Source organism: Brienomyrus brachyistius, chromosome 1 (genome assembly GCF_023856365.1).
Source record: "Brienomyrus brachyistius isolate T26 chromosome 1, BBRACH_0.4, whole genome shotgun sequence".
Taxonomy (NCBI): domain Eukaryota; kingdom Metazoa; phylum Chordata; class Actinopteri; order Osteoglossiformes; family Mormyridae; genus Brienomyrus; species Brienomyrus brachyistius.
Genome location: NC_064533.1, coordinates 32061564 through 32084684, shown reverse-complemented (window position 1 = coordinate 32084684; position 23121 = coordinate 32061564). Strand labels below are relative to the sequence as shown.

Genomic DNA, 23121 nt, shown 5'->3' with positions numbered 1-23121 from the left:
AGTTATTTTAATTATTCAAAAAGCAGGTCAAAGTCTTGCTGCATGTCATGGTGACATCCAGGATGGCTTGGCAAGTTTTGAATGTATACCGATAGTATTTTGCAGAAACATGAAATGTATTAAGTCAATTGTGGTTCTTGCTCTTAAATAAGATGTGGTTCTTGCTTTGAATGAAATTGTACATCAGTTTAAAATGTAAAGGATAAACCTGCCCTCCCTTGGAATACCTTTCTAACCAGTGCTGGTTAGAAATCCTTAATCAAGTAGGATAATGTCAGCAGACTGCCATACAGCAATTCCTATTGAATGGTAATAGCACATCAAAATAATTGTCTTTGAGAAGACACTGTCCAATAACCTGTTAGGATAATGCCACTTTTTTTCAACTTGATTTTCGCTTGCTCGTTACACATCCCATTGTACCTAACGTGACATGTTTTTATCAGTTATGACATCAGATCTTGGCACACGGTCTTGTTTGTCTTCTAGAATAGCATTCGTTCTCATTCAATATTTTCTAATCCTTCCTAGTCTTAAGAATGCCAGTTATCAGTTATAAAGTGTCCCGACATTGGTGGTTGCAATGTTTTTGGATGTGACGTGGGTTTCTTCTGGAAGTTGAGTTCAAACATATTGCAGTATTTCCTGAAGCCTGGATAGCTCAGTCGGTAGAGCATCAGACTTTTAATCTGAGGGTCCAGGGTTTAAGTCCCTGTTCGGGCAGCGTCCCCTAGTGTTCTCCAAGATGTCAATCTTGTGGAGTTCTTTTAATTATTCAACAAGCAGGTCAAAGTCTTGCTGCATGTCATGGTGACATCCAGGATGGCTTGGCAAGTTTTGAATGTATACCGATAGTATTTTCCATAAACATGAAATGTATTAAGTCAATTGTGGTTCTTCCTCTTAAATAAGATGTGGTTCTGGCTTTGAACGGAATTGTACATCAGTTTAAAACGTAAAGGATAAACCTGCCCTCCCTTGGAATACCTTTCTAACCAGTGCTGGTTAGAAATCCTTAATCAAGTAGGATAATGTCAGCAGACTGCCATACAGCAATTCCTATTGAATGGTAGTAGCACATCAAAATAATTGTCTTTGAGAAGACACTGTCCAATAACTTGTTAGGATAATGCCACTTTTTTTCAACTTGATTTTTGCTCGCTCGTTACACATCCCATTGTACCTAACGTGACATATTTTTATCAGTAATGACATCAGATCTTGGCACATGGTCTTGTTTGTCTTCTACAATAGCATTCGTTCTCATTCAATATTTTCTAATCCGGCCTAGTATTAAGAATGCTTGTTTTCAGTTTTAAAGTGTTCCCACATTGGTGGTTGCAATGTTTTTGGATGTGACGTGGGTTTCTTCTGGAAGGTGAGTTCAAACATATGGCAGCATTTCTGGAAGCCTGTGTAGCTCAGTCGGTAGAGCATCAGACTTTTAATCTGAGGGTCCAGGGTTCAAGTCCCTGTTCGGTCAGCGTCCCCTAGTGTTCTCCAGGATGTCAATCTTGTGGAGTTCTTTTAATTATTCACCAAGCAGGTCAAAGTCTTGTTGCATGTCATGGTGACATCCAGGATGGCTTGGCAAGTTCTGAATATATACCGATAGTATTTTCCACAAACATGAAATGTATTGAATCAAGTTTGGTTCTTCCTCTTAAATAAGATGTGGTTCTGGCTTTGAATGGAATTGTACATCAGTTTGAAACGTAAAGGATAAACCTGCCCTCCCTTGGAATACCTTTCTAACCAGTGCTGGTTAGAAATCCTTAATCAAGTAGGATAATGTCAGCAGACTGCCATACAGCAATTCCTATTGAATGGTAGTAGCACATCAAAATAATTCTCTTTGAGAAGACACTGTCCAATAACCTGTTAGGATAATGACACTTTTTTTCAACTTGATTTTCGCTCGCTCGTTACACATCCCATTGTACCTAACGTGACATATTTTTATCAGTTATGACATCAGATCTTGGCACATGGTCTTGTTTGTCTTCTGGAATAGCATTCGTTCTCATTCAATATTTTCTAATCCGGCCTAGTCTTAAGAATGCCAGTTATCAGTTATAAAGTGTTCACACATTGGTGGTTGCAATGTTTTTGGATGTGACGTGGGTTTCTTCTGGAAGTTGAGTTCAAACATATGGCAGCATTTCCTGAAGCCTGTGTAGCTCAGTTGGTAGAGCATCAGACTTTTAATCTGAGGGTCCAGGGTTCAAGTCCCTGTTCGGGCAGCGTTCTCTCGTGTTCTCCATGATGTCAATCTTATGAAGTGCTTTTAATTACTCACCAAGCAGGTCAAAGTCTTGCTGCATGTCATGGTGACATCCAGGATGGCTTGGCAAGTTTTGAATGTATACCGATAGTATTTTCCACAAACATGAAATGTATTAAGTCAATTGCGGTTCTTCCTCTTAAATAAGATGTGGTTCTGGCTTTGAACGGAATTGTACATCAGTTTAAAACGTAAAGGATAAACCTGCCCTCCCTTGGAATACCTTTCTAACCAGTGCTGGTTAGAAATCCTTAATCAAGTAGGATAATGTCAGCAGACTGCCATATAGCAATTCCTATTGAATGGTAGTAGCACATCAAAATAATTGTCTTTGAGAAGACACTGTCCATTAACCTGTTAGGATAATGCCACTTTTTTTCAACTTGATTTTTGCTCGCTCGTTACACATCCCATTGTACCTAACGTGACATATTTTTATCAGTTATGACATCAGATCTTGGCACATGGTCTTGTTTGTCTTCTAGAATAGCATTCGTTCTCATTCAATATTTTCTAATCCGGCCTAGTCTTAAGAATGCCAGTTATCAGTTATAAAGTGTTCCCACATTGGTGGTTGCAATGTTTTTGGATGTGACGTGGGTTTCTTCTGGAAGTTGAGTTCAAACATATGGCAGTATTTTCTGAAGCCTGTGTAGCTCAGTCGGTAGAGCATCAGACTTTTAATCTGAGGGCCCAAGGATCAAGTCCCTGTTCGGGCAGCGTCCCCAAGGGTTCTCCAGGATGTCAATCTTGAGGAGTTCCTTTAATTATTCAAAAAGCAGGTCAAAGTCTTGCTGCATGTCATGGTGACATCCAGGATGGCTTGGCAAGTTTTGAATGTATACCGATAGTATTTTGCAGAAACATGAAATGTATTAAGTCAATTGTGGTTCTTGCTCTTAAATAAGATGTGGTTCTTGCTTTGAATGAAATTGTACATCAGTTTAAAATGTAAAGGATAAACCTGCCCTCCCTTGGAATACCTTTCTAACCAGTGCTGGTTAGAAATCCTTAATCAAGTAGGATAATGTCAGCAGACTGCCATACAGCAATTCCTATTGAATGGTAATAGCACATCAAAATAATTGTCTTTGAGAAGACACTGTCCAATAACCTGTTAGGATAATGCCACATTTTTTCAACTTGATTTTCGCTTGCTCGTTACACATCCCATTGTACCTAACGTGACATGTTTTTATCAGTTATGACATCAGATCTTGGCACACGGTCTTGTTTGTCTTCTAGAATAGCATTCGTTCTCATTCAATATTTTCTAATCCTTCCTAGTCTTAAGAATGCCAGTTATCAGTTATAAAGTGTCCCGACATTGGTGGTTGCAATGTTTTTGGATGTGACGTGGGTTTCTTCTGGAAGTTGAGTTCAAACATATGGCAGTATTTCCTGAAGCCTGGATAGCTCAGTCGGTAGAGCATCAGACTTTTAATCTGAGGGTCCAGGGTTCAAGTCCCTGTTTGGGCAGCGTCCCCTAGTGTTCTCCAGGATGTCAATCTTGTGGAGTTCTTTTAATTATTCAAAAAGCAGGTCAAAGTCTTGCTGCATGTCATGATGACATCCAGGATGGCTTGGCAAGTTTTGAATGTATACCGATAGTATTTTCCATAAACATGAAATGTATTAAGTCAATTGTGGTTCTTCCTCTTAAATAAGATGTGGTTCTGGCTTTGAACGGAATTGTACATCAGTTTAAAACGTAAAGGATAAACCTGCCCTCCCTTGGAATACCTTTCTAACCAGTGCTGGTTAGAAATCCTTAATCAAGTAGGATAATGTCAGCAGACTGCCATACAGCAATTCCTATTGAATGGTAGTAGCACATCAAAATAATTGTCTTTGAGAAGACACTGTCCAATAACTTGTTAGGATAATGCCACTTTTTTTCAACTTGATTTTTGCTCGCTCGTTACACATCCCATTGTACCTAACGTGACATATTTTTATCAGTAATGACATCAGATCTTGGCACATGGTCTTGTTTGTCTTCTACAATAGCATTCGTTCTCATTCAATATTTTCTAATCTGGCCTAGTCTTAAGAATGCCAGTTTTCAGTTTTAAAGTGTTCCCACATTGGTGGTTGCAATGTTTTTGGATGTGACGTGGGTTTCTTCTGGAAGGTGAGTTCAAACATATGGTAGCATTTCCTGAAGCCTGTGTAGCTCAGTCGGTTGAGCATCAGACTTTTAATCTGAGGGTCCAGGGTTCAAGTCCCTGTTCGGTCAGCGTCCCCTAGTGTTCTCCAGGATGTCAATCTTGTGGAGTTCTTTTAATTATTCACCAAGCAGGTCAAAGTCTTGTTGCATGTCATGGTGACATCCAGGATGGCTTGGCAAGTTCTGAATATATACAGATAGTATTTTCCACTAACATGAAATGTATTGAATCAAGTGTGTTTCTTGCTCTTAAATAAGCTGTGGTTCTGGCTTTGAATGGAATTGTACATCAGTTTGAAACGTAAAGGAAAAACCTGCCCTCCCTTGGAATACCTTTCTAACCAGTGCTGGTTAGAAATCCTTAATCAAGTAGGATAATGTCAGCAGACTGCCATACAGCAATTCCTATTGAATGGTAGTAGCACATCAAAATAATTCTCTTTGAGAAGACACTGTCCAATAACCTGTTAGGATAATGCCACTTTTTTTCAACTTGATTTTCGCTTGCTCGTTACACATCCCATTGTACCTAACGTGACATGTTTTTATCAGTTATGACATCAGATCTTGGCACATTGTCTTGTTTGTCTTCTAGAATAGCATTCGTTCTCATTCAATATTTTCTAATCTGGCCTAGTCTTAAGAATGCCAGTTTTCAGTTATAAAGTGTTCCCACATTGGTGGTTGCAATGTTTTTGGATGTGACGTGGGTTTCTTCTGGAAGTTGAGTTCAAACATATGGCAGCATTTCCTGAAGCCTGTGTAGCTCAGTCGGTAGAGCATCAGACTTTTAATCTGAGGGTCCAGGGTTCAAGTCCCTGTTCGGGCAGCGTTCTCTCGTGTTCTCCATGATGTCAATCTTATGAAGTGCTTTTAATTACTCACCAAGCAGGTCAAAGTCTTGCTGCATGTCATGGTGACATCCAGGATGGCTTGGCAAGTTTTGAATGTATACCGATAGTATTTTCCACAAACATGAAATGTATTAAGTCAATTGTGGTTCTTCCTCTTAAATAAGATGTGGTTCTGGCTTTGAACGGAATTGTACATCAGTTTAAAACGTAAAGGATAAACCTGCCCTCCCTTGGAATACCTTTCTAACCAGTGCTGGTTAGAAATCCTTAATCAAGTAGGATAATGTCAGCAGACTGCCATATAGCAATTCCTATTGAATGGTAGTAGCACATCAAAATAATTGTCTTTGAGAAGACACTGTCCAATAACCTGTTAGGATAATGCCACATTTTTTCAACTTGATTTTCGCTCGCTCGTTACACATCCCATTGTACCTAACGTGACATATTTTTATCAGTAATGACATCAGATCTTGGCACATGGTCTTGTTTGTCTTCTAGAATAGCATTCGTTCTCATTCAATATTTTCTAATCCGGCCTAGTCTTAAGAATGCCAGTTATCAGTTATAAAGTTTCCCGACATTGGTGGTTGCAATGTTTTTGGATGTGACGTGGGTTTCTTCCCTTGGAGGTTGAGTTCAAACATATGTCGACCCTTTTTGGAGCCTGGGTAGCTCAGTCGGTAGAGCATCAGACTTTTAATCTGAGGGTCCAGGGTTCAAGTCCCTGTTCGGGCAGCGTCCCCTAGTGTTCTCCAGGATGTCAATCTTGTGGAGTTATTTTAATTATTCAAAAAGCAGGTCAAAGTCTTGCTGCATGTCATGGTGACATCCAGGATGGCTTGGCAAGTTTTGAATGTATACCGATAGTATTTTGCAGAAACATGAAATGTATTAAGTCAATTGTGGTTCTTCCACTTAAATAAGATGTGGTTCTGGCTTTGAACGGAATTGTACATCAGTTTAAAACGTAAAGGATAAACCTGCCCTCCCTTGGAATACCTTTCTAACCAGTGCTGGTTAGAAATCCTTAATCAAGTAGGATAATGTCAGCAGACTGCCATACAGCAATTCCTATTGAATGGTAGTAGCATATCAAAATAATTGTCTTTGAGAAGACACTGTCCAATAACTTGTTAGGATAATGCCACATTTTTTCAACTTGATTTTCGCTCGCTCGTTACACATCCCATTGTACCTAACGTGACATATTTTTATCAGTTATGACAGCAGATCTTGGCACATGGTCTTGATTGTCTTCTAGAATAGCATTCGTTCTCATTCAATATTTTCTAATCCGGCCTAGTCTTAAGAATGCCAGTTATCAGTTATAAAGTTTCCCGACATTGGTGGTTGCAATGTTTTTGGATGTGACGTGGGTTTCTTCCCTTGGAGGTTGAGTTCAAACATATGGAGACACTTTTCGGAGCCTGGGTAGCTCAGACGGTAGAGCATCAGACTTTTAATCTGAGGGTCCAGGGTTCAAGTCCCTGTTCGGGCAGCGTCCCCTAGTGTTCTCCAGGATGTCAATCTTGTGGAGTTATTTTAATTATTCAAAAAACAGGTCAATGTCTTGCTGCATGTCATGGTGACATCCAGGATGGCTTGGCAAGTTTTGAATGTATACCGATAGTATTTTCCAGAAACATGAAATGTATTAAGTCAATTGTGGTTCTTGCTCTTAAATAAGATGTGGTTCTGGCTTTGAATGGAATTGTACATCAGTTTAAATCGTAAAGGATAAACCTGCCCTCCCTTGGAATACCTTTCTAACCAGTGCTGGTTAGAAATCCTTAATCAAGTAGGATAATGTCAGCAGACTGCCATACAGCAATTCCTATTGAATGGTAGTAGCACATCAAAATAATTGTCTTTGAGAAGACACTGTCCAATAACTTGTTAGGATAATGCCACATTTTTTCAACTTGATTTTCGCTCGCTCGTTACACATCCCATTGTACCTAACGTGACATATTTTTATCAGTTATGACATCAGATCTTGGCACATGGTCTTGTTTGTCTTCTAGAATAGAATTCGTTCTCATTCAATATTTTCTATTCCGGCCTACTCTTAAGAATGCCAGTTATCAGTTATAAAGTTTCCCGACATTGGTGGTTGCAATGTTATTGGATGTGACGTGGGTTTCTTCCCTTGGAGGTTGAGTTCAAACATATGTCGACACTTTTTGGAGCCTGGGTAGCTCAGTCGGTAGAGCATCAGACTTTTAATCTGAGGGTCCAGGGTTCAAGTCCCTGTTTGGGCAGCGTCCCCTAGTGTTCTCCAGGATGTCAATCTTGTGGAGTTATTTTAATTATTCAAAAAGCAGGTCAAAGTCTTGCTGCATGTCATGGTGACATCCAGGATGGCTTGGCAAATTTTGAATGTATACCGATAGTATTTTCCAGAAACATGAAATGTATTAAGTCAATTGTGGTTCTTGCTCTTAAATAAGCTGTGGTTCTGGCTTTGAATGGAATTGTACATCAGTTTGAAACGTAAAGGACAAACCTGCCCTCCCTTGGAATACCTTTCTAACCAGTGCTGGTTAGAAATCTTAAATCAAGTAGGATAATGTCAGCAGACTGCCATACAGCAATTCCTATTGAATGGTAGTAGCACATCAAAATAATTTTCTTTGACAAAACACTGTCCAATAACTTGTTAGGATAATGCCACATTTTTTCAACTTGATTTTCGCTCGCTCGTTACACATCCCATTGTACCTAACGTAACATATTTTTATCAGTTATGACAGCAGATCTTGGCACATCGTCTTGATTGTCTTCTAGAATAGCATTCGTTCTCATTCAATATTTTCTAATCCGTTCTACTCTTAAGAACGCCAGTTATCAGTTATAAAGTGTTCCCACATTGGTGGTTGCAATGTTTTTGGATGTGACGTGGGTTTCCTCGGGAAGTTGAGTTCAAACATATGGCAGCATTTTCTGAAGCCTGTGTAGCTCAGTCGGTAGAGCATCAGACTTTTAATCTGAGGGTCCAGGGTTCAAGTCCCTGTTCGGGCAGCGTCCCCTAGTGTTCTCCATGATGTCAATCATGTGGACTTATTTTAATTATTCAAAAAGCAGGTCAAAGTCTTGCTGCATGTCATGGTGACATCCAGGATGGCTTGGCAAGTTTTGAATGTATACCGATAGTATTTTCCAGAAACATGAAATGTATTAAGTCAATTGTGGTTCTTGCTCTTAAATAAGATGTGGTTCTGGCTTTGAATGGAATTGTACATCAGTTTAAAACGTAAAGGATAAACCTGACTTCCCTTGGAATACCTTTCTAACCAGTGCTGGTTAGAAATCCTTAATCAAGTAGGATAATGTCAGCATACTGCCATACAGCAATTCCTATTGAATGGTAATAGCACATCAAAATAATTGTCTTTGAGAAGAAACTGTCCAATAACTTGTTAGGATAATGCCACATTTTTTCAACTTGATTTTCGCTCGCTCGTTACACATCCCATTGTACCTAACGTGACATATTTTTATCAGTTATGACATCAGATCTTGGCACATGGTCTTGTTTGTCTTCTAGAATAGCATTCGTTCTCATTCAATATTTTCTAATCCGGCCTAGTCTTAAGAATGCCAGTTATCAGTTATAAAGTTTCCCGACATTGGGTGTTGCAATGTTTTTGGATGTGACGTGGGTTTCTTCTGGAAGTTCAGTTCAAACATATGGCAGTATTTCCTGAAGCCTGGGTAGCTCAGTCGGTAGAGCATCAGACTTTTAATCTGAGGGTCCAGGGTTCAAGTCCCTGTTCGGGCAGCGTCCCCTAGTGTTCTCCATGATGTCAAGTTTGTGGAGTTCTTTTAATTATTCAACAAGCAGGTCAAAGTCTTGCTGCATGTCATGGTGACATCCAGGATGGCTTGGCAAGTTTTGAATGTATACCGATAGTATTTTCCACAAACATGAAATGTATTAAGTCAATTGTGGTTCTTCCACTTATATAAGATGTGGTTCTGGCTTTGAACGGAATTGTACATCAGTTTAAAACGTAAAGGATAAACCTGCCTTCCCTTGGAATACCTTTCTAACCAGTGCTGGTTAGAAATCCTTAATCAAGTAGGATAATGTCAGCATACTGCCATACAGCAATTCCTATTGAATGGTAAGAGCACATCAAAATAATTATCTTTGAGAAGACACTATCCAATAACTTGTTAGGATAATGCCACATTTTTTCAACTTGATTTTAGCTCGCTCGTTACACATCCCATTGTTCCTAACGTGACATATTTTTATCAGTTATGACATCAGATCTTGGCACATGGTCTTGTTTGTCTTCTAGAATAGCATTCATTCTCATTCAATATTTTCTAATCCGGCCTACTCTTAAGAATGCCAGTTATCAGTTATAAAGTTTCCTGACATTGGTGGTTGCAATGTTTTTGGATGTGACGTGGGTTTCCTCTGGAAGTTAAGTTCAAACATATGGCAGTATTTCCTGAAGCCTGGGTAGCTCAGTCGGTAGAGCATCAGACTTTTAATCTGAGGGTCCAGGGTTCAAGTCCCTGTTCGGGCAGCGTCCCCTAGTGTTCTCCAGGATGTCAATCTTGTGGAGTTCTTTTAATTATTCAAAAAGCAGGTCAAAGTCTTGCTGCATGTCATGGTGACATCCAGGATGGCTTGGCAAGTTTTGAATGTATACCGATAGTATTTTCCACAAACATGAAATGTATTAAGTCAATTGTCGTTCTTCCACTTATATAAGATGTGGTTCTGGCTTTGAACGGAATTGTACATCAGTTTAAAACGTAAAGGATAAACCTGCCTTCCCTTGGAATACCTTTCTAACCAGTGCTGGTTAGAAATCCTTAATCAAGTAGGATAATGTCAGCATACTGCCATACAGCAATTCCTATTGAATGGTAATAGCACATCAAAATAATTGTCTTTGAGAAGAAACTGTCCAATAACTTGTTAGGATAATGCCACATTTTTTCAACTTGATTTTCGCTCGCTCGTTACACATCCCATTGTACCTAATGTGACATATTTTTATCAGTTATGACATCAGATCTTGGCACATGGTCTTGTTTGTCTTCTAGAATAGCATTCATTCTCATTCAATATTTTCTAATCCGGCCTACTCTTAAGAATGCCAGTTATCAGTTATAAAGTTTCCTGACATTGGTGGTTGCAATGTTTTTGGATGTGACGTGGGTTTCCTCTGGAAGTTAAGTTCAAACATATGGCAGTATTTCCTGAAGCCTGGGTAGCTCAGTCGGTAGAGCATCAGACTTTTAATCTGAGGGTCCAGGGTTCAAGTCCCTGTTCGGGCAGCGTCCCCTAGTGTTCTCCAGGATGTCAATCTTGTGGAGTTCTTTTAATTATTCAAAAAGCAGGTCAAAGTCTTGCTGCATGTCATGGTGACATCCAGGATGGCTTGGCAAGTTTTGAATGTATACCGATAGTATTTTCCACAAACATGAAATGTATTAAGTCAATTGTCGTTCTTCCACTTATATAAGATGTGGTTCTGGCTTTGAACGGAATTGTACATCAGTTTAAAACGTAAAGGATAAACCTGCCTTCCCTTGGAATACCTTTCTAACCAGTGCTGGTTAGAAATCCTTAATCAAGTAGGATAATGTCAGCATACTGCCATACAGCAATTCCTATTGAATGGTAATAGCACATCAAAATAATTGTCTTTGAGAAGAAACTGTCCAATAACTTGTTAGGATAATGCCACATTTTTTCAACTTGATTTTCGCTCGCTCGTTACACATCCCATTGTACCTAATGTGACATATTTTTATCAGTTATGACATCAGATCTTGGCACATGGTCTTGTTTGTCTTCTAGAATAGCATTCGTTCTCATTAAATATTTTCTAATCCGGCCTAGTCTTAAGAATGCCAGTTATCAGTTATAAAGTTTCCCGACATTGGGTGTTGCAATGTTTTTGGATGTGACGTGGGTTTCTTCTGGAAGTTGAGTTCAAACATATGGCAGTATTTCCTGAAGCCTGGGTAGCTCAGTCGGTAGAGCATCAGACTTTTAATCTGAGGGTCCAGGGTTCAAGTCCCTGTTTGGGCAGCGTCCCCTAGTGTTCTCCATGATGTCAAGCTTGTGGAGTTCTTTTAATTATTCAACAAGCAGGTCAAAGTCTTGCTGCATGTCATGGTGACATCCAGGATGGCTTGGCAAGTTTTGAATGTATACCGATAGTATTTTCCACAAACATGAAATGTATTAAGTCAATTGTGGTTCTTCCACTTATATAAGATGTGGTTCTGGCTTTGAACGGAATTGTACATCAGTTTAAAACGTAAAGGATAAACCTGCCTTCCCTTGGAATACCTTTCTAACCAGTGCTGGTTAGAAATCCTTAATCAAGTAGGATAATGTCAGCATACTGCCATACAGCAATTCCTATTGAATGGTAAGAGCACATCAAAATAATTATCTTTGAGAAGACACTGTCCAATAACTTGTTAGGATAATGCCACATTTTTTCAACTTGATTTTAGCTCGCTCGTTACACATCCCATTGTACCTAACGTGACATATTTTTATCAGTTATGACATCAGATCTTGGCACATGGTCTTGTTTGTCTTCTAGAATAGCATTCGTTCTCATTCAATATTTTCTAATCCGGCCTAGTCTTAAGAATGCCAGTTATCAGTTATAAAGTGTCCCGACATTGGTGGTTGCAATGTTTTTGGATGTGACGTGGGTTTCCTCTGGAAGTTGAGTTCAAACATATGGCAGTATGTCCTGAAGCCTGGGTAGCTCAGTCGGTAGAGCATCAGACTTTTAATCTGAGGGTCCAGGGTTCAAGTCCCTGTTCGGGCAGTGTCCCCTAGTGTTCTCCAGGATGTCAATCTTGTGGAGTTCTTTTAATTATTCAAAAAGCAGGTCAAAGTCTTGCTGCATGTCATGGTGACATCCAGGATGGCTTGGCAAGTTTTGAATGTATACAGACAGTATTTTCCACAAACATGAAATGTATTAAGTCAATTGTGGTTCTTGCTCTTAAATAAGATGTGGTTCTGGCTTTGAATGGAATTGTACATCAGTTTAAATCATAAAGGATAAACCTGCCCTCCCTTGGAATACCTTTCTAACCAGTGCTGGTTAGAAATCCTTAATCAAGTAGGATAATGTCAGCAGACTGCCATACAGCAATTCCTATTGAATGGTAATAGCACATCAAAATAATTGTCTTTGAGAAGACACTGTCCAATAACTTGTTAGGATAATGCCACATTTTTTCAACTTGATTTTCGCTCGCTCGTTACACATCCCATTGTACCTAACGTGACATATTTTTATCAGTTATGACATCAGATCTTGGCACATGGTCTTGTTTGTCTTCTAGAATAGCATTCGTTCTCATTCAATATTTTCTAATCCGGCCCAGTCTTAAGAATGCCAGTTATCAGTTATAAAGTGTCCCGACATTGGTGGTTGCAATGTTTTTGGATGTGACGTTGGTTTCCTCTGGAAGTTGAGTTCAAACATATGGCAGTATTTCCTGAAGCCTGGGTAGCTCAGTCGGTAGAGCATCAGACTTTTAATCTGAGGGTCCAGGGTTCAAGTCCCTGTTCGGGCAGCGTCCCCTAGTGTTCTCCAGGATGTCAATCTTGTGGAGTTCTTTTAATTATTCAAAAAGCAGGTCAAAGTCTTGCTGCATGTCATGGTGACATCCAGGATGGCTTGGCAAGTTTTGAATGTATACCGATAGTATTTTCCACAAACATGAAATGTATTAAGTCAATTGTCGTTCTTCCACTTATATAAGATGTGGTTCTGGCTTTGAACGGAATTGTACATCAGTTTAAAACGTAAAGGATAAACCTGCCTTCCCTTGGAATACCTTTCTAACCAGTGCTGGTTAGAAATCCTTAATCAAGTAGGATAATGTCAGCATACTGCCATACAGCAATTCCTATTGAATGGTAATAGCACATCAAAATAATTGTCTTTGAGAAGAAACTGTCCAATAACTTGTTAGGATAATGCCACATTTTTTCAACTTGATTTTCGCTCGCTCGTTACACATCCCATTGTACCTAATGTGACATATTTTTATCAGTTATGACATCAGATCTTGGCACATGGTCTTGTTTGTCTTCTAGAATAGCATTCGTTCTCATTAAATATTTTCTAATCCGGCCTAGTCTTAAGAATGCCAGTTATCAGTTATAAAGTTTCCCGACATTGGGTGTTGCAATGTTTTTGGATGTGACGTGGGTTTCTTCTGGAAGTTGAGTTCAAACATATGGCAGTATTTCCTGAAGCCTGGGTAGCTCAGTCGGTAGAGCATCAGACTTTTAATCTGAGGGTCCAGGGTTCAAGTCCCTGTTTGGGCAGCGTCCCCTAGTGTTCTCCATGATGTCAAGCTTGTGGAGTTCTTTTAATTATTCAACAAGCAGGTCAAAGTCTTGCTGCATGTCATGGTGACATCCAGGATGGCTTGGCAAGTTTTGAATGTATACCGATAGTATTTTCCACAAACATGAAATGTATTAAGTCAATTGTGGTTCTTCCACTTATATAAGATGTGGTTCTGGCTTTGAACGGAATTGTACATCAGTTTAAAACGTAAAGGATAAACCTGCCTTCCCTTGGAATACCTTTCTAACCAGTGCTGGTTAGAAATCCTTAATCAAGTAGGATAATGTCAGCATACTGCCATACAGCAATTCCTATTGAATGGTAAGAGCACATCAAAATAATTATCTTTGAGAAGACACTGTCCAATAACTTGTTAGGATAATGCCACATTTTTTCAACTTGATTTTAGCTCGCTCGTTACACATCCCATTGTACCTAACGTGACATATTTTTATCAGTTATGACATCAGATCTTGGCACATGGTCTTGTTTGTCTTCTAGAATAGCATTCGTTCTCATTCAATATTTTCTAATCCGGCCTAGTCTTAAGAATGCCAGTTATCAGTTATAAAGTGTCCCGACATTGGTGGTTGCAATGTTTTTGGATGTGACGTGGGTTTCCTCTGGAAGTTGAGTTCAAACATATGGCAGTATGTCCTGAAGCCTGGGTAGCTCAGTCGGTAGAGCATCAGACTTTTAATCTGAGGGTCCAGGGTTCAAGTCCCTGTTCGGGCAGTGTCCCCTAGTGTTCTCCAGGATGTCAATCTTGTGGAGTTCTTTTAATTATTCAAAAAGCAGGTCAAAGTCTTGCTGCATGTCATGGTGACATCCAGGATGGCTTGGCAAGTTTTGAATGTATACAGACAGTATTTTCCACAAACATGAAATGTATTAAGTCAATTGTGGTTCTTGCTCTTAAATAAGATGTGGTTCTGGCTTTGAATGGAATTGTACATCAGTTTAAATCATAAAGGATAAACCTGCCCTCCCTTGGAATACCTTTCTAACCAGTGCTGGTTAGAAATCCTTAATCAAGTAGGATAATGTCAGCAGACTGCCATACAGCAATTCCTATTGAATGGTAATAGCACATCAAAATAATTGTCTTTGAGAAGACACTGTCCAATAACTTGTTAGGATAATGCCACATTTTTTCAACTTGATTTTCGCTCGCTCGTTACACATCCCATTGTACCTAACGTGACATATTTTTATCAGTTATGACATCAGATCTTGGCACATGGTCTTGTTTGTCTTCTAGAATAGCATTCGTTCTCATTCAATATTTTCTAATCCGGCCCAGTCTTAAGAATGCCAGTTATCAGTTATAAAGTGTCCCGACATTGGTGGTTGCAATGTTTTTGGATGTGACGTTGGTTTCCTCTGGAAGTTGAGTTCAAACATATGGCAGTATTTCCTGAAGCCTGGCTAGCTCAGTCGGTAGAGCATCAGACTTTTAATCTGAGGGTCCAGGGTTCAAGTCCCTGTTCGGGCAGCGTCCCCTAGTGTTCTCCAGGATGTCAATCTTGTGGAGTTCTTTTAATTATTCAAAAAGCAGGTCAAAGTCTTGCTGCATGTCATGGTGACATCCAGGATGGCTTGGCAAGTTTTGAATGTATACCGATAGTATTTTCCACAAACATGAAATGTATTAAGTCAATTGTCGTTCTTCCACTTATATAAGATGTGGTTCTGGCTTTGAACGGAATTGTACATCAGTTTAAAACGTAAAGGATAAACCTGCCTTCCCTTGGAATACCTTTCTAACCAGTGCTGGTTAGAAATCCTTAATCAAGTAGGATAATGTCAGCATACTGCCATACAGCAATTCCTATTGAATGGTAATAGCACATCAAAATAATTGTCTTTGAGAAGAAACTGTCCAATAACTTGTTAGGATAATGCCACATTTTTTCAACTTGATTTTCGCTCGCTCGTTACACATCCCATTGTACCTAATGTGACATATTTTTATCAGTTATGACATCAGATCTTGGCACATGGTCTTGTTTGTCTTCTAGAATAGCATTCGTTCTCATTCAATATTTTCTAATCCGGCCTAGTCTTAAGAATGCCAGTTATCAGTTATAAAGTTTCCCGACATTGGGTGTTGCAATGTTTTTGGATGTGACGTGGGTTTCTTCTGGAAGTTGAGTTCAAACATATGGCAGTATTTCCTGAAGCCTGGGTAGCTCAGTCGGTAGAGCATCAGACTTTTAATCTGAGGGTCCAGGGTTCAAGTCCTTGTTGGGGCAGCGTCCCCTAGTGTTCTCCATGATGTCAAGCTTGTGGAGTTCTTTTAATTATTCAACAAGCAGGTCAAAGTCTTGCTGCATGTCATGGTGACATCCAGGATGGCTTGGCAAGTTTTGAATGTATACCGATAGTATTTTCCACAAACATGAAATGTATTAAGTCAATTGTGGTTCTTCCACTTATATAAGATGTGGTTCTGGCTTTGAACGGAATTGTACATCAGTTTAAAACGTAAAGGATAAACCTGCCTTCCCTTGGAATACCTTTCTAACCAGTGCTGGTTAGAAATCCTTAATCAAGTAGGATAATGTCAGCATACTGCCATACAGCAATTCCTATTGAATGGTAAGAGCACATCAAAATAATTATCTTTGAGAAGACACTGTCCAATAACTTGTTAGGATAATGCCACATTTTTTCAACTTGATTTTAGCTCGCTCGTTACACATCCCATTGTACCTAACGTGACATATTTTTATCAGTTATGACATCAGATCTTGGCACATGGTCTTGTTTGTCTTCTAGAATAGCATTCGTTCTCATTCAATATTTTCTAATCCGGCCTAGTCTTAAGAATGCCAGTTATCAGTTATAAAGTGTCCCGACATTGGTGGTTGCAATGTTTTTGGATGTGACGTGGGTTTCCTCTGGAAGTTGAGTTCAAACATATGGCAGTATGTCCTGAAGCCTGGGTAGCTCAGTCGGTAGAGCATCAGACTTTTAATCTGAGGGTCCAGGGTTCAAGTCCCTGTTCGGGCAGTGTCCCCTAGTGTTCTCCAGGATGTCAATCTTGTGGAGTTCTTTTAATTATTCAAAAAGCAGGTCAAAGTCTTGCTGCATGTCATGGTGACATCCAGGATGGCTTGGCAAGTTTTGAATGTATACAGACAGTATTTTCCACAAACATGAAATGTATTAAGTCAATTGTGGTTCTTGCTCTTAAATAAGATGTGGTTCTGGCTTTGAATGGAATTGTACATCAGTTTAAATCATAAAGGATAAACCTGCCCTCCCTTGGAATACCTTTCTAACCAGTGCTGGTTAGAAATCCTTAATCAAGTAGGATAATGTCAGCAGACTGCCATACAGCAATTCCTATTGAATGGTAATAGCACATCAAAATAATTGTCTTTGAGAAGACACTGTCCAATAACTTGTTAGGATAATGCCACATTTTTTCAACTTGATTTTCGCTCGCTCGTTACACATCCCATTGTACCTAACGTGACATATTTTTATCAGTTATGACATCAGATCTTGGCACATGGTCTTGTTTGTCTTCTAGAATAGCATTCGTTCTCATTCAATATTTTCTAATCCGGCCCAGTCTTAAGAATGCCAGTTATCAGTTATAAAGTGTCCCGACATTGGTGGTTGCAATGTTTTTGGATGTGACGTTGGTTTCCTCTGGAAGTTGAGTTCAAACATATGGCAGTATTTCCTGAAGCCTGGGTAGCTCAGTCGGTAGAGCATCAGACTTTTAATCTGAGGGTCCAGGGTTCAAGTCCCTGTTCGAGCAGCGTCCCCTAGTGTTCTCCAGGATGTCAATCTTGTGGAGTTCTTTTAATTATTCAAAAAGCAGGTCAAAGTCTTGCTGCATGTCATGGTGACATCCAGGATGGCTTGGCAAGTTTTGAATGTATACCGATAGTATTTTCCACAAACATGAAATGTATTAAGTCAATTGTCGTTCTTCCACTTATATAAGATGTGGTTCTGGCTTTGAACGGAATTGTACATCAGTTTAAAACGTAAAGGATAAACCTGCCTTCCCTTGGAATACCTTTCTAACCAGTGCTGGTTAGAAATCCTTAATCAAGTAGGATAATGTCAGCATACTGCCATACAGCAATTCCTATTGAATGGTAATAGCACATCAAAATAATTGTCTTTGAGAAGAAACTGTCCAATAACTTGTTAGGATAATGCCACATTTTTTCAACTTGATTTTCGCTCGCTCGTTACACATCCCATTGTACCTAATGTGACATATTTTTATCAGTTATGACATCAGATCTTGGCACATGGTCTTGTTTGTCTTCTAGAATAGCATTCGTTCTCATTCAATATTTTCTAATCCGGCCTAGTCTTAAGAATGCCAGTTATCAGTTATAAAGTTTCCCGACATTGGGTGTTGCAATGTTTTTGGATGTGACGTGGGTTTCTTCTGGAAGTTGAGTTCAAACATATGGCAGTATTTCCTGAAGCCTGGGTAGCTCAGTTGGTAGAGCATCAGACTTTTAATCTGAGGGTCCAGGGTTCAAGTCCCTGTTCGGGCAGTGTCCCCTAGTGTTCTGCAGGATGTCAATCTTGTGGAGTTCTTTTAATTATTCAAAAAGCAGGTCAAAGTCTTGCTGCATGTCATGGTGACATCCAGGATGGCTTGGCAAGTTTTGAATGTATACAGACAGTATTTTCCACAAACATGAAATGTATTAAGTCAATTGTGGTTCTTGCTCTTAAATAAGATGTGGTTCTGGCTTTGAATGGAATTGTACATCAGTTTAAATCATAAAGGATAAACCTGCCCTCCCTTGGAATACCTTTCTAACCAGTGCTGGTTAGAAATCCTTAATCAAGTAGGATAATGTCAGCAGACTGCCATACAGCAATTCCTATTGAATGGTAATAGCACATCAAAATAATTGTCTTTGAGAAGACACTGTCCAATAACTTGTTAGGATAATGCCACATTTTTTCAACTTGATTTTCGCTCGCTCGTTACACATCCCATTGTACCTAACGTGACATATTTTTATCAGTTATGACATCAGATCTTGGCACATGGTCTTGTTTGTCTTCTAGAATAGCATTCGTTCTCATTCAATATTTTCTAATCCGGCCCAGTCTTAAGAATGCCAGTTATCAGTTATAAAGTGTCCCGACATTGGTGGTTGCAATGTTTTTGGATGTGACGTTGGTTTCCTCTGGAAGTTGAGTTCAAACATATGGCAGTATTTCCTGAAGCCTGGGTAGCTCAGTAGGTAGAGCATCAGACTTTTAATCTGAGGGTCCAGGGTTCAAGTCCCTGTTCGGGCAGCGTCCCCTAGTGTTCTCCAGGATTTCAATCTTGTGGAGTTCTTTTAATTATTCAAAAAGCAGGTCAAAGTCTTGCTGCATGTCATGGTGACATCCAGGATGGCTTGGCAAGTTTTGAATGTATACCGATAGTATTTTCCACAAACATGAAATGTATTAAGTCAATTGTCGTTCTTCCACTTATATAAGATGTGGTTCTGGCTTTGAACGGAATTGTACATCAGTTTAAAACGTAAAGGATAAACCTGCCTTCCCTTGGAATACCTTTCTAACCAGTGCTGGTTAGAAATCCTTAATCAAGTAGGATAATGTCAGCATACTGCCATACAGCAATTCCTATTGAATGGTAATAGCACATCAAAATAATTGTCTTTGAGAAGAAACTGTCCAATAACTTGTTAGGATAATGCCACATTTTTTCAACTTGATTTTCGCTCGCTCGTTACACATCCCATTGTACCTAATGTGACATATTTTTATCAGTTATGACATCAGATCTTGGCACATGGTCTTGTTTGTCTTCTAGAATAGCATTCGTTCTCATTCAATATTTTCTAATCCGGCCTAGTCTTAAGAATGCCAGTTATCAGTTATAAAGTTTCCCGACATTGGGTGTTGCAATGTTTTTGGATGTGACGTGGGTTTCTTCTGGAAGTTGAGTTCAAACATATGGCAGTATTTCCTGAAGCCTGGGTAGCTCAGTCGGTAGAGCATCAGACTTTTAATCTGAGGGTCCAGGGTTCAAGTCCCTGTTCGGGCAGCGTCCCCTAGTGTTCTCCATGATGTCAAGCTTGTGGAGTTCTTTTAATTATTCAACAAGCAGGTCAAAGTCTTGCTGAATGTCATGGTGACATCCAGGATGGCTTGGCAAGTTTTGAATGTATACCGATAGTATTTTCCACAAACATGAAATGTATTAAGTCAATTGTGGTTCTTCCACTTATATAAGATGTGGTTCTGGCTTTGAACGGAATTGTACATCAGTTTAAAACGTAAAGGATAAACCTGCCTTCCCTTGGAATACCTTTCTAACCAGTGCTGGTTAGAAATCCTTAATCAAGTAGGATAATGTCAGCATACTGCCATACAGCAATTCCTATTGAATGGTAAGAGCACATCAAAATAATTATCTTTGAGAAGACACTGTCCAATAACTTGTTAGGATAATGCCACATTTTTTCAACTTGATTTTAGCTCGCTCGTTACACATCCCATTGTACCTAACGTGACATATTTTTATCAGTTATGACATCAGATCTTGGCACATGGTCTTGTTTGTCTTCTAGAATAGCATTCGTTCTCATTCAATATTTTCTAATCCGGCCTAGTCTTAAGAATGCCAGTTATCAGTTATAAAGTGTCCCGACATTGGTGGTTGCAATGTTTTTGGATGTGACGTGGGTTTCCTCTGGAAGTTGAGTTCAAACATATGGCAGTATGTCCTGAAGCCTGGGTAGCTCAGTCGGTAGAGCATCAGACTTTTAATCTGAGGGTCCAGGGTTCAAGTCCCTGTTCGGGCAGTGTCCCCTAGTGTTCTCCAGGATGTCAATCTTGTGGAGTTCTTTTAATTATTCAAAAAGCAGGTCAAAGTCTTGCTGCATGTCATGGTGACATCCAGGATGGCTTGGCAAGTTTTGAATGTATACAGACAGTATTTTCCACAAACATGAAATGTATTAAGTCAATTGTGGTTCTTGCTCTTAAATAAGATGTGGTTCTGGCTTTGAATGGAATTGTACATCAGTTTAAATCATAAAGGATAAACCTGCCCTCCCTTGGAATACCTTTCTAACCAGTGCTGGTTAGAAATCCTTAATCAAGTAGGATAATGTCAGCAGACTGCCATACAGCAATTCCTATTGAATGGTAATAGCACATCAAAATAATTGTCTTTGAGAAGACACTGTCCAATAACTTGTTAGGATAATGCCACATTTTTTCAACTTGATTTTCGCTCGCTCGTTACACATCCCATTGTACCTAACGTGACATATTTTTATCAGTTATGACATCAGATCTTGGCACATGGTCTTGTTTGTCTTCTAGAATAGCATTCGTTCTCATTCAATATTTTCTAATCCGGCCCAGTCTTAAGAATGCCAGTTATCAGTTATAAAGTGTCCCGACATTGGTGGTTGCAATGTTTTTGGATGTGACGTTGGTTTCCTCTGGAAGTTGAGTTCAAACATATGGCAGTATTTCCTGAAGCCTGGGTAGCTCAGTCGGTAGAGCATCAGACTTTTAATCTGAGGGTCCAGGGTTCAAGTCCCTGTTCGGGCAGCGTCCCCTAGTGTTCTCCAGGATGTCAATCTTGTGGAGTTCTTTTAATTATTCAAAAAGCAGGTCAAAGTCTTGCTGCATGTCATGGTGACATCCAGGATGGCTTGGCAAGTTTTGAATGTATACCGATAGTATTTTCCACAAACATGAAATGTATTAAGTCAATTGTCGTTCTTCCACTTATATAAGATGTGGTTCTGGCTTTGAACGGAATTGTACATCAGTTTAAAACGTAAAGGATAAACCTGCCTTCCCTTGGAATACCTTTCTAACCAGTGCTGGTTAGAAATCCTTAATCAAGTAGGATAATGTCAGCATACTGCCATACAGCAATTCCTATTGAATGGTAATAGCACATCAAAATAATTGTCTTTGAGAAGAAACTGTCCAATAACTTGTTAGGATAATGCCACATTTTTTCAACTTGATTTTCGCTCGCTCGTTACACATCCCATTGTACCTAATGTGACATATTTTTATCAGTTATGACATCAGATCTTGGCACATGGTCTTGTTTGTCTTCTAGAATAGCATTCGTTCTCATTCAATATTTTCTAATCCGGCCTAGTCTTAAGAATGCCAGTTATCAGTTATAAAGTTTCCCGACATTGGGTGTTGCAATGTTTTTGGATGTGACGTGGGTTTCTTCTGGAAGTTGAGTTCAAACATATGGCAGTATTTCCTGAAGCCTGGGTAGCTCAGTTGGTAGAGCATCAGACTTTTAATCTGAGGGTCCAGGGTTCAAGTCCCTGTTCGGGCAGTGTCCCCTAGTGTTCTCCAGGATGTCAATCTTGTGGAGTTCTTTTAATTATTCAAAAAGCAGGTCAAAGTCTTGCTGCATGTCATGGTGACATCCAGGATGGCTTGGCAAGTTTTGAATGTATACAGACAGTATTTTCCACAAACATGAAATGTATTAAGTCAATTGTGGTTCTTGCTCTTAAATAAGATGTGGTTCTGGCTTTGAATGGAATTGTACATCAGTTTAAATCATAAAGGATAAACCTGCCCTCCCTTGGAATACCTTTCTAACCAGTGCTGGTTAGAAATCCTTAATCAAGTAGGATAATGTCAGCAGACTGCCATACAGCAATTCCTATTGAATGGTAATAGCACATCAAAATAATTGTCTTTGAGAAGACACTGTCCAATAACTTGTTAGGATAATGCCACATTTTTTCAACTTGATTTTCGCTCGCTCGTTACACATCCCATTGTACCTAACGTGACATATTTTTATCAGTTATGACATCAGATCTTGGCACATGGTCTTGTTTGTCTTCTAGAATAGCATTCGTTCTCATTCAATATTTTCTAATCCGGCCCAGTCTTAAGAATGCCAGTTATCAGTTATAAAGTGTCCCGACATTGGTGGTTGCAATGTTTTTGGATGTGACGTTGGTTTCCTCTGGAAGTTGAGTTCAAACATATGGCAGTATTTCCTGAAGCCTGGGTAGCTCAGTAGGTAGAGCATCAGACTTTTAATCTGAGGGTCCAGGGTTCAAGTCCCTGTTCGGGCAGCGTCCCCTAGTGTTCTCCAGGATTTCAATCTTGTGGAGTTCTTTTAATTATTCAAAAAGCAGGTCAAAGTCTTGCTGCATGTCATGGTGACATCCAGGATGGCTTGGCAAGTTTTGAATGTATACCGATAGTATTTTCCACAAACATGAAATGTATTAAGTCAATTGTCGTTCTTCCACTTATATAAGATGTGGTTCTGGCTTTGAACGGAATTGTACATCAGTTTAAAACGTAAAGGATAAACCTGCCTTCCCTTGGAATACCTTTCTAACCAGTGCTGGTTAGAAATCCTTAATCAAGTAGGATAATGTCAGCATACTGCCATACAGCAATTCCTATTGAATGGTA

At 39.4% G+C, this 23121-nt stretch overlaps 30 non-coding genes across 30 annotated transcripts; all 30 read left to right on the top strand.

The window, feature by feature from the left end:
• Nucleotides 1-650: 650 nt before the first annotated feature.
• On the top strand, nucleotides 651-723 carry trnak-uuu (transfer RNA lysine (anticodon UUU)). The gene has a single exon. It is a non-coding gene; the product is annotated as a tRNA-Lys (tRNA).
• Nucleotides 724-1410: 687 nt separating this feature from the next.
• Nucleotides 1411-1483, top strand: trnak-uuu (transfer RNA lysine (anticodon UUU)). The gene has a single exon. It is a non-coding gene; the product is annotated as a tRNA-Lys (tRNA).
• Nucleotides 1484-2170: 687 nt separating this feature from the next.
• trnak-uuu (transfer RNA lysine (anticodon UUU)) lies at nucleotides 2171-2243 on the top strand. The gene has a single exon. It is a non-coding gene; the product is annotated as a tRNA-Lys (tRNA).
• Nucleotides 2244-2930: 687 nt separating this feature from the next.
• Nucleotides 2931-3003, top strand: trnak-uuu (transfer RNA lysine (anticodon UUU)). The gene has a single exon. It is a non-coding gene; the product is annotated as a tRNA-Lys (tRNA).
• A 687-nt stretch (nucleotides 3004-3690) lies between these two features.
• On the top strand, nucleotides 3691-3763 carry trnak-uuu (transfer RNA lysine (anticodon UUU)). The gene has a single exon. It is a non-coding gene; the product is annotated as a tRNA-Lys (tRNA).
• Nucleotides 3764-4450: 687 nt separating this feature from the next.
• trnak-uuu (transfer RNA lysine (anticodon UUU)) lies at nucleotides 4451-4523 on the top strand. Its single transcript has one exon. It is a non-coding gene; the product is annotated as a tRNA-Lys (tRNA).
• A 687-nt stretch (nucleotides 4524-5210) lies between these two features.
• Nucleotides 5211-5283, top strand: trnak-uuu (transfer RNA lysine (anticodon UUU)). Its single transcript has one exon. It is a non-coding gene; the product is annotated as a tRNA-Lys (tRNA).
• Nucleotides 5284-5973: 690 nt separating this feature from the next.
• trnak-uuu (transfer RNA lysine (anticodon UUU)) lies at nucleotides 5974-6046 on the top strand. Its single transcript has one exon. It is a non-coding gene; the product is annotated as a tRNA-Lys (tRNA).
• Nucleotides 6047-6736: 690 nt separating this feature from the next.
• Nucleotides 6737-6809, top strand: trnak-uuu (transfer RNA lysine (anticodon UUU)). Its single transcript has one exon. It is a non-coding gene; the product is annotated as a tRNA-Lys (tRNA).
• A 690-nt stretch (nucleotides 6810-7499) lies between these two features.
• On the top strand, nucleotides 7500-7572 carry trnak-uuu (transfer RNA lysine (anticodon UUU)). The gene has a single exon. It is a non-coding gene; the product is annotated as a tRNA-Lys (tRNA).
• A 687-nt stretch (nucleotides 7573-8259) lies between these two features.
• Nucleotides 8260-8332, top strand: trnak-uuu (transfer RNA lysine (anticodon UUU)). Its single transcript has one exon. It is a non-coding gene; the product is annotated as a tRNA-Lys (tRNA).
• Nucleotides 8333-9019: 687 nt separating this feature from the next.
• trnak-uuu (transfer RNA lysine (anticodon UUU)) lies at nucleotides 9020-9092 on the top strand. The gene has a single exon. It is a non-coding gene; the product is annotated as a tRNA-Lys (tRNA).
• Nucleotides 9093-9779: 687 nt separating this feature from the next.
• On the top strand, nucleotides 9780-9852 carry trnak-uuu (transfer RNA lysine (anticodon UUU)). The gene has a single exon. It is a non-coding gene; the product is annotated as a tRNA-Lys (tRNA).
• A 687-nt stretch (nucleotides 9853-10539) lies between these two features.
• On the top strand, nucleotides 10540-10612 carry trnak-uuu (transfer RNA lysine (anticodon UUU)). The gene has a single exon. It is a non-coding gene; the product is annotated as a tRNA-Lys (tRNA).
• A 687-nt stretch (nucleotides 10613-11299) lies between these two features.
• On the top strand, nucleotides 11300-11372 carry trnak-uuu (transfer RNA lysine (anticodon UUU)). The gene has a single exon. It is a non-coding gene; the product is annotated as a tRNA-Lys (tRNA).
• Nucleotides 11373-12059: 687 nt separating this feature from the next.
• Nucleotides 12060-12132, top strand: trnak-uuu (transfer RNA lysine (anticodon UUU)). Its single transcript has one exon. It is a non-coding gene; the product is annotated as a tRNA-Lys (tRNA).
• Nucleotides 12133-12819: 687 nt separating this feature from the next.
• On the top strand, nucleotides 12820-12892 carry trnak-uuu (transfer RNA lysine (anticodon UUU)). Its single transcript has one exon. It is a non-coding gene; the product is annotated as a tRNA-Lys (tRNA).
• Nucleotides 12893-13579: 687 nt separating this feature from the next.
• trnak-uuu (transfer RNA lysine (anticodon UUU)) lies at nucleotides 13580-13652 on the top strand. Its single transcript has one exon. It is a non-coding gene; the product is annotated as a tRNA-Lys (tRNA).
• Nucleotides 13653-14339: 687 nt separating this feature from the next.
• Nucleotides 14340-14412, top strand: trnak-uuu (transfer RNA lysine (anticodon UUU)). Its single transcript has one exon. It is a non-coding gene; the product is annotated as a tRNA-Lys (tRNA).
• A 687-nt stretch (nucleotides 14413-15099) lies between these two features.
• Nucleotides 15100-15172, top strand: trnak-uuu (transfer RNA lysine (anticodon UUU)). The gene has a single exon. It is a non-coding gene; the product is annotated as a tRNA-Lys (tRNA).
• A 687-nt stretch (nucleotides 15173-15859) lies between these two features.
• trnak-uuu (transfer RNA lysine (anticodon UUU)) lies at nucleotides 15860-15932 on the top strand. Its single transcript has one exon. It is a non-coding gene; the product is annotated as a tRNA-Lys (tRNA).
• Nucleotides 15933-16619: 687 nt separating this feature from the next.
• On the top strand, nucleotides 16620-16692 carry trnak-uuu (transfer RNA lysine (anticodon UUU)). Its single transcript has one exon. It is a non-coding gene; the product is annotated as a tRNA-Lys (tRNA).
• Nucleotides 16693-17379: 687 nt separating this feature from the next.
• trnak-uuu (transfer RNA lysine (anticodon UUU)) lies at nucleotides 17380-17452 on the top strand. The gene has a single exon. It is a non-coding gene; the product is annotated as a tRNA-Lys (tRNA).
• Nucleotides 17453-18139: 687 nt separating this feature from the next.
• Nucleotides 18140-18212, top strand: trnak-uuu (transfer RNA lysine (anticodon UUU)). Its single transcript has one exon. It is a non-coding gene; the product is annotated as a tRNA-Lys (tRNA).
• Nucleotides 18213-18899: 687 nt separating this feature from the next.
• trnak-uuu (transfer RNA lysine (anticodon UUU)) lies at nucleotides 18900-18972 on the top strand. Its single transcript has one exon. It is a non-coding gene; the product is annotated as a tRNA-Lys (tRNA).
• Nucleotides 18973-19659: 687 nt separating this feature from the next.
• trnak-uuu (transfer RNA lysine (anticodon UUU)) lies at nucleotides 19660-19732 on the top strand. Its single transcript has one exon. It is a non-coding gene; the product is annotated as a tRNA-Lys (tRNA).
• Nucleotides 19733-20419: 687 nt separating this feature from the next.
• Nucleotides 20420-20492, top strand: trnak-uuu (transfer RNA lysine (anticodon UUU)). Its single transcript has one exon. It is a non-coding gene; the product is annotated as a tRNA-Lys (tRNA).
• A 687-nt stretch (nucleotides 20493-21179) lies between these two features.
• Nucleotides 21180-21252, top strand: trnak-uuu (transfer RNA lysine (anticodon UUU)). Its single transcript has one exon. It is a non-coding gene; the product is annotated as a tRNA-Lys (tRNA).
• Nucleotides 21253-21939: 687 nt separating this feature from the next.
• On the top strand, nucleotides 21940-22012 carry trnak-uuu (transfer RNA lysine (anticodon UUU)). The gene has a single exon. It is a non-coding gene; the product is annotated as a tRNA-Lys (tRNA).
• A 687-nt stretch (nucleotides 22013-22699) lies between these two features.
• trnak-uuu (transfer RNA lysine (anticodon UUU)) lies at nucleotides 22700-22772 on the top strand. Its single transcript has one exon. It is a non-coding gene; the product is annotated as a tRNA-Lys (tRNA).
• The last annotated feature ends 349 nt before the right edge of the window (nucleotides 22773-23121 follow it).